Source organism: Balaenoptera physalus (genome assembly GCF_965194825.1).
Source record: "Balaenoptera physalus genome assembly, chromosome: 3".
NCBI classification, from domain to species: domain Eukaryota; kingdom Metazoa; phylum Chordata; class Mammalia; order Artiodactyla; family Balaenopteridae; genus Balaenoptera; species Balaenoptera physalus.
Window position 1 is genome coordinate 157,377,143 of NC_138890.1, and position 16,898 is coordinate 157,394,040.

At 35.9% G+C, this 16,898-nt stretch overlaps 1 pseudogene across 1 annotated transcript; it reads right to left on the minus strand.

The window, feature by feature from the left end:
- Positions 1-8,974: 8,974 nt before the first annotated feature.
- On the minus strand, positions 8,975-16,414 carry LOC309657019 (protein lin-37 homolog pseudogene; annotated as a pseudogene). Its single transcript has 2 exons — positions 16,406-16,414; positions 8,975-13,200 (listed from the first exon to the last, which is right to left on the minus strand). The product of its transcript is annotated as a protein lin-37 homolog pseudogene (transcript).
- Positions 16,415-16,898: the final 484 nt, after the last annotated feature.

The window sequence follows — 16,898 nt, forward strand, 5'->3', positions numbered from 1 at the left end:
CAACTGCCTCCTGTGGCATCTTTCCATTTCGTGATTGCCTCTGAGAAGAAAAGGGAGGCTGCTTCATACTTTATTTATACCCACTGAAACCACAATAGTGGGAAAATGAGCAGGCATATTCAATGCTTGAAGCAACTTCAATTATGAGGGCTGTGTAAAATCTAAGTCATCTATAAATTAAACCTTCTCTTACATAATCTCATGCCCTATTTTCTGCAGTAAGGCTGCATAGTGGGTCTTCCCTCTCTTCTTGTTGTTGAGATAGTCTTCTCTTCCATACTATTCATGAATAATTCTTTCAGCTTAAAGTTTTTACTCACTATAACATTTAATAAATTTTATTTTCCCACATGTCAGCCATATGAAATACATCTTATTTTTATTAGTATATATGCCATACACAAAATATTTCCAAGCATGGTTGACAGTAGAGAGAGACTCTTACAGGGTACATTTTCCATATGAATTATGATCTAAACCACTTTTCTTATTTTAACACAATGCCTTCCCTTCCTGAATACATCTATCAGTATTTTTCACGAGAGACACTAAAGTGACCTGGAAAATAAGGAGTAAATAGCTTTTAGAGTACCCAGATAATAATAGTCTATTAATTCCTTTGGAAACTCTTTTTTTTTTTTTTTTTTTAAATAAGGCATCCTAATTCGGAAAGGTATGATACTTAAGCAGCCATCTGAAAAAAAAAATACACGTTTTCCTGGTATATTAAAGGATGGTTATTTTCCAGAGAGAAGAGAGAATGTAGAGAACATATAATAGACTGTGCAGACAGAAGAGCAAGAAGCTTCATTGTCTTGTTTGTCAACACAGAAGAGCAAAAGAATCAGAGCTGAGCAAGCATGTAAAAACACTGCTCATGCAGTGTGTTTAAAAATCATTTAACTGGTTTTATTTGTTTACAGAATTGTGATTATGAATATATATGTTTATTTCTATATTATTACTTTGTGTTATTTATAGCACACATTTCCCTTTTTCATTTTTCTCATTTTCTTCCTTCCATTTACCTAGTTTTCTACAGTTTTATGTCTAATTTTGTTCTTTTAATGGTTACCCTCATAAATTGAGCACACTTTCAGGCGATTATCTTTCTACTCAACAAGCAGTATTTCTGCCCTGCAAACCGGTTCATCTGTACCATTTTTCTAGGTTCCACATATATGCATTAATATATGATATTTGATTTTCTCTTTCTGACTTACTTCACTCTGTATGACAGTCTCTAGATCCATCCATGTCTCTACAAATGACCTAACACAGATGTACAGAACGTACGGACACCAAGGGGGGAAAGTGGTGGTGGGGGTGATGGTGGTGGGATGAATTGGGAGATTGGGATTGACATATATACACTAACATGTATAAAATAGATAACTAATAACCTGCTGTATAAAAAATAAATAAAATTCAAAAATTCAAAAAAAACAACAGTATTAATAAGAATATTTTAAATTAAATTTCATTCATCCTTAGCGTCCACACTATTGCTGCCTGAAACTCAGTTCTCATTTTATTAATGTCTTCAATATATTTTTGTTATTCAGTTAATTTTTATGATTGTCCATGTATTTACCATTTATTTCCTCAATAATACTTAATTCCTCTTTCTTCCTTTAATTTCTTATTTATTTATTTATTTATTTTTGGTTGTGTTGGGTCTTCGTTTCTGTGCGAGGGCTTTCTCTAGTTGCGGCAAGCGGGGGCCACTCTTCATCGCGGTGCACGGGCCTCTCACTATCGTGGCCTCTCCTGTTGTGGAGCACAGGCTCCAGACGCGCAGGCTCAGTAATTGTGGCTCACGGGCCTAGTTGCTCCGCGGCATGTGGGATCTTCCCAGACCAGGGCTCGAACCCGTGTCCCCTGCATTGGCAGGCAGATTTCTTCCTTTAATTTCTTTCTCTCTTAAATTTATCCTTGCTATTTCTCTCATTGAGTAACTGTTGGTAGCAAACTTTCTCAGTTTCTCTGTCTTAATGTTTTTTCTTATTATTGGAGATAGTTGAGCTAGATGCAAAACTGCAATATGACATTTATTTTATCTCAGTCTTTGAAAGATACAATTCTATTTGTTTTGTTGTTGTTATGAAAAGTTTTTTTCACTTTAATATTTTGTCTTTTGTAGGTAACTTATTTTTTTTTCCTTTGGATACTTTTAAAATCATAAAATCTTTTTGCCTGTAATAATTTCTATTTTATTACATATTTCTAAGTATTTTTTTACTTTCATGGATTTGTTGTTGTTTTTGTTGTTATCAATGTTCAATCAATTAGGACGTTTATCTATTCCAGAAAACTTCAGTCATTATGTATTTAAATATTATTTATTCCCATTCTTTCCACTTTCTTGTTTTGAATCTCCTAAAAGACCCACATTGGCTTTCTTATTTTATCATCATGTCCCTTAATCTCCTTTTTAAAAAAATTCTATTCCAATCTCTGTGTTGTATTCTGAATGCTTTCCACAATTATATTTACAATGACAATTCCAACCACGTCTAATTTTTAACTCGTTGTCTATCTACTAAATTTGATTTTTAAGTTAACTACTTGGTTATATCTATCTTAGAATTTTATTATTTCATACTGAAGTAAAATCTGTTTACTTATTTTATATTACTCATATAAAATAGTTGTAAATTTTCAAATCTTTTCTCTTATACCTCTGACTCTATGTATGTTAGAACTATTTCCATTTGTATATTGTTTATGGAACTAATTTTCTAAAAGATTGGCTTCTGTTTTTACTTTATATTATTTTAATTACGTATTGGTACAAAACAAATTCTAGATTGAAATAGATTTAAAGCAATTTTTGAAAGATATTTTTTTTTTTAAGATTTTTAGAAATTTCATGTAATGTCTGAAACATTTATATTAACATATTTCCATACAAATAACCCAATGAAAGTTTAGTATTAGTTGTTTTGTTTGTTTTTTTATACTGCAGGTTCTTATTAGGCATCAATTTTATACACATCAGTGTATACATGTCAATCCCAATCGCCCAATTCAGCACACCACCATCCCCACCTCACCGCAGTTTTCCCCCCTTGGTGTCCATATGTCCATTCTCTACATCTGTGTCTCAACTTCTGCCCTGCAAACCGGCTCATCTGTACCATTTTTCTAGGTTCCACATACATGCATTAATATATGATATTTGTTTTTCTCTTTCTGACTTACTTCACTCTGTATGACAGTCTCTAGATCCATCCACGTCTCAACAAATGACTCAATTTCGTTCCTTTTTATGGCTGAGTAATATTCCATTGTATATATGTACCACAACTTCTTTATCCATTCGTCTGTTGATGGGCGTTTAGGTTGCTTCCATGACCTGGCTATTGTAAATAGTGCTGCAATGAACATTCGGGTGCATGTGTCTTTTTGAATTATGGTTTTCTCTGGGTGTATGCCCAGTAGTGGGATTGCTGGGTCATATGGTAATTCTATTTTTAGTTTTTTAAGGAACCTCCATATTGTTCTCCATAGTGGCTGTATCAATTTACATTCCCACCAACAGTGCAAGAGGGTTCCCTTTTCTCCACACCCTCTCCAGCATTTGTTATTTGTAGATTTTCTGATGATGCCCATTCTAACAGGAGTGAGGTGATACCTCATTGTAGTTTTGATTTGCATTTCTCTAATAATTAGTGATGTTGAGCATCTTTTCATGTGCTTCGTGGCCGTCTGTATGTCTTCTTTGGAGAAATGTCTATTTAGGTCTTCTGCCCATTTTTGGATTGGGGTGTTTGTTTCTTTGATATTGAGCTGAATGAGCTGTTTATATATTTTGGAGATTAATCCTTTGTCCGTTGATTCATTTGCAAATATTTTCTCCCATTCTGAGGGTTGTCTTTTCGTCTTGTTTATGGTTTCCTTTGCTGTGCAAAAGCTTTGAAGTTTCATTAGGTCCCACTTGTTTATTTTTGTTTTTATTTCCATTACTCTAGGAGGTGGATCAAAAAAGATCTTGCTGTGATTTATGTCAAAGAGTGTTCTTCCTATGTTTTCCTCTAAGAGTTCTATAGTGTCCAGTCTTATATTTAGGTCTCTAATCCATTTTGAGTTTATTTTTGTGTATGGTGTTAGGGAGTGTTCTAATTTCATTCTTTTACATGTAGCTGTCCAGTTTTCCCAGCACCACTTATTGAAGAGACTGTCTTTTCTCCATTGTATATCTTTGCTTCCTTTGTCATAGATTAGTTGACCATAGGTGTGTGGGTTAATCTCTGGGCTTTCTATCTTGTTCCATTGATCTATGTTTCTGTTTTTGTGCCAGTAGCATATTGTCTTGATTACTGTAGCTTTGTAGTATAGTCTGAAGTCAGGGAGTCTGATTCCTCCAGCTCCATTTTTTTGCCTCAAGACTGCTTTGGCTATTCGGGGTCTTTTGTGTCTCCATACAAATATTAAGATGATTTGTTCTAGCTCCGTAAAAAATGCCATTGGTAATTTGATAGGGATTGCATTGAATCTGTAGATTGCTTTGGGTAGTATACTCATTTTCACAATGTTGATTCTTCCAATCCAAGAACATGGTATATCTCTCCATCTGTTGGTATCATCTTTAATTTCTTTCATCAGTGTCTTATAGTTTTCTGCATACAGGTCTTTTGTCTCCCTAGGTAGGTTTATTCCTAGGTATTTTATTCTTTTTGTTGCAATGGTAAATGGGAGTGTTTCCATAATTTCTCTTTCAGATTTGTCATCATTAGTGTATAGGAATGCAAGAGATTTCTGTGCATTAATTTTGTATCCTGCAACTTTACCATATTCATTAATTAGCTCTAGCAGTTTTCTGGTGGCAGTTTTAGGATTCTCTATGTATAGTATCATGTCATCCGCAAACAGTGACAGTTTTACTTCCTCTTTTCCAATTTGTATTCCTTTTATTTCTTTTTCTTCTCTGATTGCCGTGGCTAGGACTTCCAGAACTATGTTGAATAATAGTGGTGAGAGTGGACATCCTTGTCTCGTTCCTGATCTTAGAGGAAATGCTTTCAGTTTTTCACCATTGAGAATGATGTTTGCTGTGGGATTGTCATATATGGCCTTTATTATGTTGAGGTAGGTTCCCTCTATGCCCACTTTCTGGAGAGTTTTTATCAGAAATGGGTGTTGAATTTTGTCAAAAGCTTTTTCTGCATCTATTGAGAGGATCATATGGTTTTTATTCTTCAATTTGTTAATATGGTGTATCACATTGATTGATTTGCGTATATTGAAGAATCCTTGCATCCCTGGGATAAATCCCACTTGATCGTGGTGTATGATCCTTTTAATGTGTTGTTGGATTCTGTTTGCTAGTAGTTTGTTGAGGATTTTTGCATCTATATTCATCAGTGATATTGGTCTGTAATTTTCTTTTTTTGTAGTGTCTTTGTCTGGTTTTGGTATCAGGGTGATGGTGGCCTCATAGAATGAGTTTGGGAGTGTTCCTTCCTCTGCAATTCTTTGGAAGAGTTTGAGAAGGATGGCTGTTAGCTCTTCTCTAAATGTTTGATAGAATTCACCTGTGAAGCCATCTGGTCCTGGACTTTTGTTTGTTGGAAGATTTTTAATCACAGTTTCAATTTCATTACTTGTGATTGGTCTGTTCATATTTTCTGTTTCTTCCTGATTCAGTCTTGGAAGGTTATACCTTTCTAAGAATTTGTCCATTTCTTCCAGGTTGTCCATTTTATTGGCATAAAGTTGCTTGTAGTAGTCTCTTAGGATGTTTTGTATTTCTGCGGTGTCTGTTGTAACTTCTCCTTTTTCATTTCTGATTTTATTGATTTGAGTCCTCTCCCTCTTTTTCTTGATGAGTCTGGCTAATGGCTTATCAATTTTGTTTATCTTCTCAAAGAACCAACTTTTAGTTTTATTGACCTTTGCTATTGTTTTCTTTGTTTCTATTTCATTTATTTCTGCTCTGATCTTTATGATTTCTTTCCTTCTGCTAACTTTGGGTTTTGTTTGTTCTTCTTTCTCTAGTTTCTTTAGGTGTAAGGTTAGATTGTTTATTTGAGATTTTTCTTGTTTCTTTAGGTAGGCTTGTATAGCTATAAACTTCCCTCTTAGAACCGCTTCTGCTGCATCCCATAGGTTTTGGGTCGTCGTGTTTTCATTGTCGTTTGTCTCTAGGTATTTTTTTATTTCCTCTTTGATTTCTTCAGTGATCTCTTGGTTATTTAGTAACGTATTGTTTAGCCTCCATGTGTTTGTCTTTTTTACGTTTTTTTCCCTGTAATTCATTTCTAATCTCATAGCGTTGTGGTCAGAAAAGATGCTTGGTATGATTTCAATTTTCTTAAATTTACTGAGGCTTGATTTGTGACCCAAGATGTGATCTATCCTGGAGAATGTTCCGTGCGCACTTGAGAAGAACGTGTAATCTGCTGTTTTTGGATGGAATGTCCTATATATATCAATTAAATCTATCTGGTCTATTGTGTCATTTAAAGCTTCTGTTTCCTTATTTATTTTCATTTTGGATGATCTGTCCATTGGTGTAAGTGAAGTGTTAAAGTCCCCCACTATTATTGTGTTACTGTCGATTTCCTCTTTTATAGCTGTTAGCAGTTGCCTTATGTATTGAGGTGCTCCTATGTTGGGTGCATATATATTTATAATTGTTATATCTTCTTCTTGGATTGATCCCTGGATCATTATGTAGTGTCCTTCCTTGTCTCTTGTAACATTCTTTATTTTAAAGTCTATTTTATCTGATATGAGTATAGCTACTCCAGCTTTCTTTTGATTTCCATTTGCATGGAATATCTTTTTCCATCCCCTCACTTTTAGTCTGTATGTGTCCCTAGGTCTAAAGTGGGTCTCTTGTAGACAGCATATATATGGGTCTTGTTTTCTTATCCATTCAGCCAGTCTATGTCTTTTGGTTGGGGCGTTTAATCCATTCACGTTTAAGGTAATTATCGATATGTATGTTCCTATGACCATTTTCTTAATTGTTTTGGGTTTGTCTTTGTAGGTCCTTTTCTTCTCTTGTGTTTCCCACTTAGAGAAGTTCCTTTAGCATTTGTTGTAGAGCTGGTTTGGTGGTGCTGAATTCTCTTAGCTTTTGCTTGTCTGTAAAACTTTTGATTTCTCCATCAAATCTAAATGAGATCCTTGCCGGGTAGAGTAATCTTGGTTGTAGGTTCTTCCCTTTCATCACTTTAAGTATATCATGCCACTCCCTTCTGGCTTGCAGAGTTTCTGCTGAGAAATCAGCTGTTAACCTTATGGGAGTTCCCTTGTATGTTATTTGTCGTTTTTCCCTTGCTGCTTTCAATAATTTTTCTTTGTCTTTAATTTTTGCCACTTTGATTACTATGTGTCTTGGCGTGTTTCTCCTTGGGTTTATTCTGCATGGGACTCTCTGCGCTTCCTGGACTTGGGTGGCTATTGCCTTTCCCATGTTAGGGAACTTTTCGACTATAATCTCTTCAAATATTTTCTCTGGTCCTTTCTCTCTCTCTTCTCCTTCTGGGACCCCTATAATGCGAATGTTGTTGCGTTTAATGTTGTCCCAGAGGTCTCTTAGGCTGTCTTCATTTCTTTTCATTCTTTTTTCTTTAGTCTGTTCCGCAGCAGTGAATTCCACCATTCTGTCTTCTAGGTCACTTATCCGTTCTTCTGCCTCAGTTATTCTGCTATTGATTCCTTCTAGTGTAGTTTTCATTTCAGTTATTGTATTGGTCATCTCTGTTTGTTTGTTCTTTAATTCTTCTAGGTCTTTGTTAATCATTTCTTGCATCTTCTCAATCTTTGCCTCCATTCTTATTCCGAGGTCCTGGATCATCTTCACTATCATTATTCTGAATTCTTTTTCTGGAAGGTTGCCTATCTCCACTTCATTTAGTTGTTTTTCTGGGGTTTTTTCTTGTTCCTTCATCTGGTACATAGCCCTCTGCCTTTTCATCTTCTCTATCTTTCTGTAACTGTAGTTTTTGGTCCACAGGCTGCAGGATTGTAGTTTTTCTTGCTTCTGTTGTCTGCTCTCTGGTGGTTGAGGCTATCTAAGAGGCTTGATGGGAGGCTCTGGTGGTGGGTAGAGCTGACTGTTGCTGTGGCGGTCAGAGCTCAGTAAAACCTTAATCCACTTGACTGTTGATGGGTGGGGCTGGGTTCCCTCCCTGTTGCTGTGGCGGTCAGAGCTCAGTAAAACCTTAATCCACTTGACTGTTGATAGGTGGGGCTGGGTTCCCTCCCTGTTGGTTGTTTTGCCTGAGGCAACCCAACACTGGAGCCTACCCATGCTCTTTGGTGGGGTTAATGGCAGACTCTGGGAGGGCTCACGCCAAGGAGAACTTCCCAGAACCTCGGCTGCCAGTGTCCTTATCCCCACGGTGAAACAGAGCCACCACTCGCCTCTGCAGGAGACCCCCCAACACCAGCAGGTAGGTCTGGTTCAGTCTCCCCCAGGGTCACTGCTCCTTCCCCTGGGTCCCGATGCACACATTACTTTGTGTGTGCCCTCCAAGAGTGGGGTCTCTGTTTCCCCCAGTCCTGTCAAAGTCCTGCAATCAATTCCCACTAGGCTTCAAAGTCTGATTCTCTAGGAATTCCTCCTCCTGTAGCCGGACCCCCAGGTTGGGAAGCCTGACGTGGGGCTCAGAACCTTCACTCCAGTGGGTGGACTTCTGTGGTATAAGTGTTCGCCAGTCTGTGAGTCACCCACCCAGCAGTTATGGGATTTGATTTTACTCTGATTGCGCCCCTCCTACTATCTCACTGTGGCTTCTCCTCTGTCCTTGGACGTGGGGTATCCTCCTTGGTGAAGTCCAGGGTCTTCCTGTCAATGATTGTCCAGCAGCCAGTTTTGATTCTGGTGCTCTCGCAAGAGGGAGCGAGAGCACGTCCTTCTACTCCGCCATCTTCAAGGCCTGTACTCTTTAATCTGGCCTCAGGTGGTTCTCGAAGTTATCAAACTGTGACCATCTCTGGGATGAAGAATGCTTTAGAAAGATATTTTCTTTTCATTTTCTTTCTCCCCCCCCCACCCCCGCCTTCCCTCCCTCCCTCCCCTTCCTTCCATCTTTGTTTCTTTTCTTCTTTTTTTTCTTTTCTCCTCATGCTTTGTGCCATTGGGGTTTTACCAGCTTGGAATTGGTTTGTAAAATAATTATTCACCTTGGAAATTCTTACCTTTATGCTCAATATACATTTGGACTCTATGCCATTATATGATATATTTTGGTTGTTAATTCCTAACGAGTTTTTAATATATGTGTGTGTGTGCGCGCATGCGCGCATGCACACGTGTGTATTTTCATCCGCTGTTGCATGCTATGGCTAACTTACTTTAGTTTTTAAGGACCTATGTTATTTCATTTATTTATTTATTTATTTATTTGATTACTGATCTTTAGTTCCTTGGGTAATAAGTGTGAAACTTCCGAAACCTTGGCTTTATGCAGTGATCTTAATTCTGGCTACTGAGCTTTCTTGGGTCTAAACACAATTCTCCTGACTTTCTGTCTCGAATTTCAGCCGTTGGTCATTAATATGGAATCCAAACCATCACACTCCTTTGCTTCAAGGCCTGTTGTCTCTGGATTTAATGTTTTCTTGAGCAAACCAAGTCTGTGATGCATTTAATAACTATTTTATAATAGATGAGTTAGTATACTCAGAATTTTCATGTTTCTAATAAATATCTATTTTGATCAGGCTCTGACATTTCCAGAATTGGAAGCCACTGCTATATTTCTTTGCTCACTACATAAATTTTAAAAATGTGTCTAAAATAATGTTGAATTAAATTTTGCAATATTGTGAGTAGACACTTGCTGTATATACCATTCCTTTTGTCTTTTATTTTTCTGCACATAGTTATGAAGTGAACTGGAAGTTTATTTCTTTGTTAAAAAATCTCTAATATTTTCCACACCGGCTGGTTAATAGGCTTATCAATCTTCAGTTTTAGCTGAGTCTATGCCTAGAATTTGAATATTATGTTTAAATGACAAAAAATGAATGCTGAATTATTTATCAGGACTGTAAGAGTTTAAGTCAAGTTTTCAAGGATTTATCATATATAAATGCTACACTAAATCCTAGGTCTTCTTCTAAAGATTAAGTAAATATAGATTATTTTAAGATGTTATCCATAGGTAATTGACATGTGTTTAAAAATCTTCTGTTCTTTATTATTTGGGGCTTCCCTGGTGGCGCAGTGGTTGAGAATCTGCCTGCCAATGCAGGGGACACGGGTTTGAGCCCTGGTCTGGGAAGATCTCACATGCCGCGAAGCAACTGGGCCCGTGAGCCACAATTACTGAGCCTGCGCGTCTGGAGCCTGTGCTCCGCAATAAGAGAGGCGGCGATAGTGATAGGCCCGCGCGCACCGCGATGAAGAGTGGCCCCCGTTTGCCACAACTAGAGAAAGCCCTCGCACAGAAATGAAGACCCAACACAGCCATAAATAAATAAATAAATTAAAAAAAAAAAGAAAAAAGAGCCTCTTATTAAAAAAAAAAACCACAAAACTATTATTTGAACTATAAAAAACTCGGGGAAAATCATTTATTATTGAAGTAGTGACAATCTTAGCAACCTTGCACTTCTTAAATGAAGATTTAAGAAAATCGTATCTCCATCAATATACTCTCTATCAATCTAGAAAGCATGGGTAAAAAATATAATGTGAAAACTTGAAATTCTCAAGGGGCTACCTTAACAGTAGGGATTTTGGAGAGTGTACTGTTTTTCTTGAGATTTTCTTGGCATAAAAGATACTAAAGTCATTTTGTTCTTTTCAACAATATTACTCCATTTCTACTCATAGCACAGCACATTAGCTTGTCAAGAAAAATCATCACCTAGCAGATCCAAATATGTTTATAACATTTTTATGGGTTCCTTCTAATGGATGCATGTCATCAAGAAAAACCATTTTGATATAATTTTTATGCTACACAATGATGTTTCATAGTCTATATGAGATTTTCCATTTACAAGAGTTAGAGAAATTTACATATAAAGTGGGATAGTCCAAAAAGTGCCACATCATTAAGTTAAAACATAGCACAACATACCCATTAGTTTAAAATTCTGTTGCATTTCTTTAGTTAAGCAATTTCTGCATGCTATCATATTTCCACAGATAAGTACTGGAAAACAAGAAGCCATCAGAATGATTATTTGAGATACACAGGTTTGTTTTTTAAGGTACTGTTTTGTTTTCACTAATGTTCCCAGAGCTTTTATCAGCTTCTGATAAAAAGCTTCTCTGCTCTCTATCCTTCCACACCATGTTAGTAATGGGACTAGCACCTTGTTGTAACATACTGCAGCCTGGGAAAGATACATCCTTCTCCAAAAAGTCATCACCTTGGATGTTCACTAGAAAATTTTGTGACCTTTTACTTTATCCAGAATATAAATTTGTTCAAACGAGAAATAACCTGGGGATGACATTGGATTCAGTCTTACTGATTCAGCACAGTAACAAACCTGGATAACAGGGAATACACTTGTTCCCTCCCCATTACTCACAAAATATTTGCATCTTGAAATGGCCAGTTAGAATATTTTACTCAGGCATGGTTTTTCATGTCACAGCTCCTTTAAGAATCCACAGGGAGTCTAAAGGAAATGTCTATGCATTTGTATTAAACATTGTGAAACCCAAGATTCTCAGTATGGTCTCTGGAGTGTCACATACCCTGCTCCTGAGATAAATTTGATCACTTTCCTACTTCTCTAAATGGACAAGTTACTGGAGAAAATGTTACTTTTTATGGATGTATTCCTCAGTTTTCTTAGTTTACTTAAACTTTTACTTACCTAAGTTACTGACATACATGTTTTAAATTCTTCTATTCCTTTGTCTAGTGATTTTACACAATGCTCTCCTGACTACTAATGGGTCATATATATACAAATGTTTATAAATCTAACAAAAATGTCCCAGTTATATACAATGAAAACTAAAAATTATTGCTCTGAGAAACTAAAAAGGCCAAAATAAATGGTGAGATGTACCATATTTATGAGTTAGAAGACTCAAGAGGTTAAAATGTCTCTTCTCTCCAAGTTGATTCTGATTCCAATCATAACCAGTCTCTGTGTGTGTGAGTGTGTGAATGGTAATATAATTCTATTTTTCATGTGAAAATGAGAAGTGCCCAGAAAAAAACAAGGAAACCTTGAAAAAGAAGAAAATAATAGGTGGGAATATATCACCACATTTAAAATCTAACTATAAAGATATACTGGCATAAGCACAGTCAAAAGATAGGTTGAATAGGCATTCCAGAAAATGATCGGCACATATATATTGGCCTGACTTGCGGCAAAATGGCCACTGCAGTTCACCGGGGAAATGGTGGTCTTTTTAAGAAATGGTCCTAAGTGAAAGTGAATCTCTATATGAAAAAATTTACTTTGACCTTATTTTTTAAAGAAGGGAAATGCTTATTGGAGTTGGGGGACAAGGGGACATCACTCTTTCTCTGACATCTCCTATTGTAACTTCATGATTTATGAGTAAGGATGCTGGTCCACCACTGTCAAATGAGTTTCCAGTTCTCCACGTTGCTGTAGTTGAGGGCTCAGACTTGGTCTCATCTTTGGGGGTATCCTGTGTCTCTGGCTGCAGTGGGAAAGGTATGCAGAATCTGCAGGCATCTCCAGGTGGCCCAGGGGCTGTGGGCGAAAGCAGCTTGTACACCTAACGACTCTTGCTGTTGGTGACCTCTGAAACCTCTGCATCCTCGAACATTGTGATTAGTAGTGAGCTGGACGAGCGTTGACACGTTAGCAATGAGAGGCTATTGCACATCCAGGTGCTACAGATTGACTACAGCGGTGTGTTCTCCCTAAACCGAGCTAAATCACCACTCCAGTCAAATAGCTTGATCACACACTTATTGGTTTTCTGCAGTCTCCCTCTGCCAGCCCATCCATCTTCCTCTTCTTCCTCATTCGCTGGTGGCAGAAGTGGGCAGACGGCCTTTTGCCAGTGGCCACAATGATGGAGCAATCCATGCTGTGGGTATCTGCGTGTGTCTTCCAGGCCTCCTCATCCAGATGCTCCCTGTCCTTGTAACTCTTCTCCAACAGACACTGTGGAAGGGTATCCAGTTTGTTCCTGGTCTGGGACATCTTCAATTCTGATTTCTCTACTTTCACCTTCACCGGGAATTTAGTTTGGGTCTCACTACACACAAAAATTAAGCTCAGATGCTATAAATATTCATAGAGTGATAAAACTTAGAGAAAAGAAGGAAGAATACATGACCAGGGTACGAAAACATTTGTTAAACACATCACAGAAAGCAATAACCGTAAAAGTAAAGATGGATAATTTGCTCATCACTAAAATTGATAACTTCTATCAACCAAAAATCACAAAAGAAGGAACAAGCCAGAAACAGAGAAAATATTTTCAGTGCAAATATCTGAGTAAGTTCTCCTATCTGGATTTTTTTAATCCCATAAATTAATAAGACAAAGTATAAATAACCTAAGAGAGATAATAATAATAAATGAGGATATCAAAGACTCCTAAGAATAAAAAAAGTTGTTTCAGCGTGTTACTTATCAAGTAAGTGCATATCAAACTATAAGGACAGACACACACACTGGAATTATAATTAAACAGTGATAATACTAAGTGTTGGATAAAATGTGAAGTCAGAGGGAATCATAATTTTCTTGATGGAAGTAAAGATTGATACAATAGATTTTGAAAACTCTTTGACACTACTGTTAAAACTAAACAAACACCTATTTTATGACCCAGCATTTATACTCATAGGTATGTGCGTAAAGGAAATGAGTGCCAATGTCCACACGTACACACACAAAGTGAAATTATTTTCATAGCATTTCATGCATAACAGTTAAAAACCAAAAACAACCCAGTGTCCATTGGTGGTAGAATGTATTACTAAATAATGAAATATCCATACAACACAATGCCTCACAGTAATTTAAAAAAGCAGAAACACACAAAAAATAACTTTTTACACACAACAACACACAAAAAAGTAAGCACAAATAGTATATACTCCATGATACCATACATATATAGTTCAAAAACAGTCAAGATTACTTTATGGTGTTAGAACCTCCTTTGCTGGGGACCTATTGACTGAAAAAAAATTAAAGAATGCTAGAAAAATCTTGATAAGGGTTATGATAAAACAAGTGTATATTTATGTAAAAAGTCATCTAGCTACAGTTATTTTAGTGCTTTTTATCTATCTTAAACCTTTTAATAAATAGATCATAGCAGCTTTTCTTCTAATATATTAATTTAATGGTAAAAATTTTATGTTGGTTACAGTAAATGGTGTAAAACCTGCAGCTTGTACTGACACTTCAAGTTGCAATTCCTAATTAAGGTTATTATTTTTATAATCATTGTTTAAAATTTCATATATTCCTAAGACATTTACACGGGTTAATTGCAGCTTTTCTTTCTGTACATCATCAAGTACATACACCTGTTAGAAGACACCAGCGAAAGAGCTTGAAAAATATATTTTTCAAATACCATAAATACATACTATCTATTTAATATAGTTAAAAATATCAGTGACTAGTGAGTCAACAGTTAAAATCTAGGGGAAAAAATCTAGAGGCTTAAAAACAAGCCTATTTTGCAATCTTTTAAAATATCAATGCCAGTATTTGATTCCGACTTTAAAACACTTGCAGTGTATGTATTTGAATAAGGTAGACACCATAGGATATGTTTTACCATTGTCAGTTAGAATTGCTTTTGAATGTATCCATGGTTTAAATACTTGAAGAAAAATACACATATTAATATCTACTCAGCAAATATCTAAGATCTACAAAATGATCTAACAATATAGATGTTAATCTTTTACAAAGAGCGAAAAAGATCCCCCAAATACAAGAAAAACATTGGCATTATATAAAAAGAAATGAGATGAACAACAATTATAAGTATGTTCGCACATCCAAAGATGGGACTGCCTACAAACCTACCCTATGTAATACTCCTATCTCAAATATTTATAACATTTTATATTTGGGTTAACTGCTTAAAGGAGATTTTAAATTGTAGATGGCATGTAACCACAAGTAAGAATAAAAATAGACCCCAAATAACAATACACTCTTATAATTTATTTTTCTCAACAAATAAAAATGAATGCCTTTTACTTGGTCTTTATGCCTAACCATTTCTTGGTTTTTATGCCTAACCATTTTTATGCCTAACCATTTAAGTAAGGATCATTGTTTTAAGTCATTTATTCAAGTATCAATAGCAGGATACTTGAATAATGTGATGCCTAGTTAAATGATAAAAGGTAAATTATCTAATATGTATAAAATAGATAACTAATAAGAACCTGCTGTATAAAAAATTAAGTAAAATAAAATACAAAAAAAAAAAGAAAAAAAAGGTAAAATATGTTTTATTAGAAAACAGCACAATTAAATAGCCACTCATGTGAGAAGCTACAAATAGCTCTCAGGTAACCTGGTAGAATGTTACCTTAAACTATAAGTATATATTCAACTAGCAGTAAGAAATGGTTTTCAAAACTGAGCAGAATATAAACCAAAATAGCAGTTATCTATGGGTGGTAAAATTATGGGAGGATTTTTCTTTTTCTTTTCTTTAATATACATTTTTTCCAGTTGTCCACATTGAACACAAATGCCTCTGAGACAAAGCGCACCATGATCACATGGACAGCAACCACAGGAAAAAACACTGGCATAAACACAGTTGTCTCTATATCACAGGCTCTTCCAAATACATGCGATTTAGTAGTAAAATATAACCCTACAGGAACAGTGATTATTAAACCAGTGAGAAACAGAAGCAGCTTCAGATAGAAGCTCTCATATGTGAAAAGTTTGCAGCATGTTCAGCGCTGCTTTGTCACAGTTCAAGGTGGTTTCACTGGGCCAGCAGTGGGCAGGTCAGAAGTACCCACCTGCCTTTATGATCTAATGGATGTTACACATGAAACACTATTGAGATACTGAGATTTGGATGTTTTACCTTCTTGAAGGGATAATTTAAGTTTCTCATGTCCTGAAAACATAATAGAGATTTTCAGCAGAAATTTTTCTTTTTTTCAGCAGAAAATTTTTGATGGAAGAAATTTTTGCATATTGGGGTACGGAGAAGCCATCCTGGCTTATACATAATTTCACCTGAAGTTTATGTGAAATAGAACAGCCTGACTTGTGGCCTGTCAAACATACATTGCACATCTGCTTTAATCATTAAAGTAAAGTATGTCCACTTTGAAGACAGAAAATGCCTCCCTTCCTATGACAACAATGTTGCCATGCCTTCAAAGATAAGGTTCCCTTCCCAGATGCCAGGGTCATGCGACTTTCTGTGTACATGCTAATCTGTAACTATACACCTCTGTTGAAACCTGAAGGAACGTACCCCTGTCATGTTTGATGAATGCTTTTTGTTCTAATAAGGTATAAAACTGTACTGAAAACCATGCTTGTCTGGAGCACTTTCTTCGTTGGTAGAGGCTGCACTCCTGAGCTAGTCCTCAGCTTGGCTTGAATAAAACTCTATTTTATTTCTTAGTATAGATTCTTTACTGATTATTTGTGTCAACATTGCAATATCTAAAAGAGATTCAATATCTAAAAACAAATCAAATGGAAATTTTAGAATTTAAAATGAAATTAGGATTTCAATATATCCTTTTAAAAGCAGGCTAGACCCAATGTAAGATTATTGAATTGAACACACAGAAATAAAGAGAAGAGATAAGTAAAGAGAATGAATAGTGCAGAAAAAAATGGGGGGGGGGGGAAGAAATATGTGAGAAGCATAAGAAATTCTAAAATATATATAATTTAAGTGGAAATATTTGAAAAAACACTAGCTAAACATTTTCTAAAACTCATAATAGACATTAACC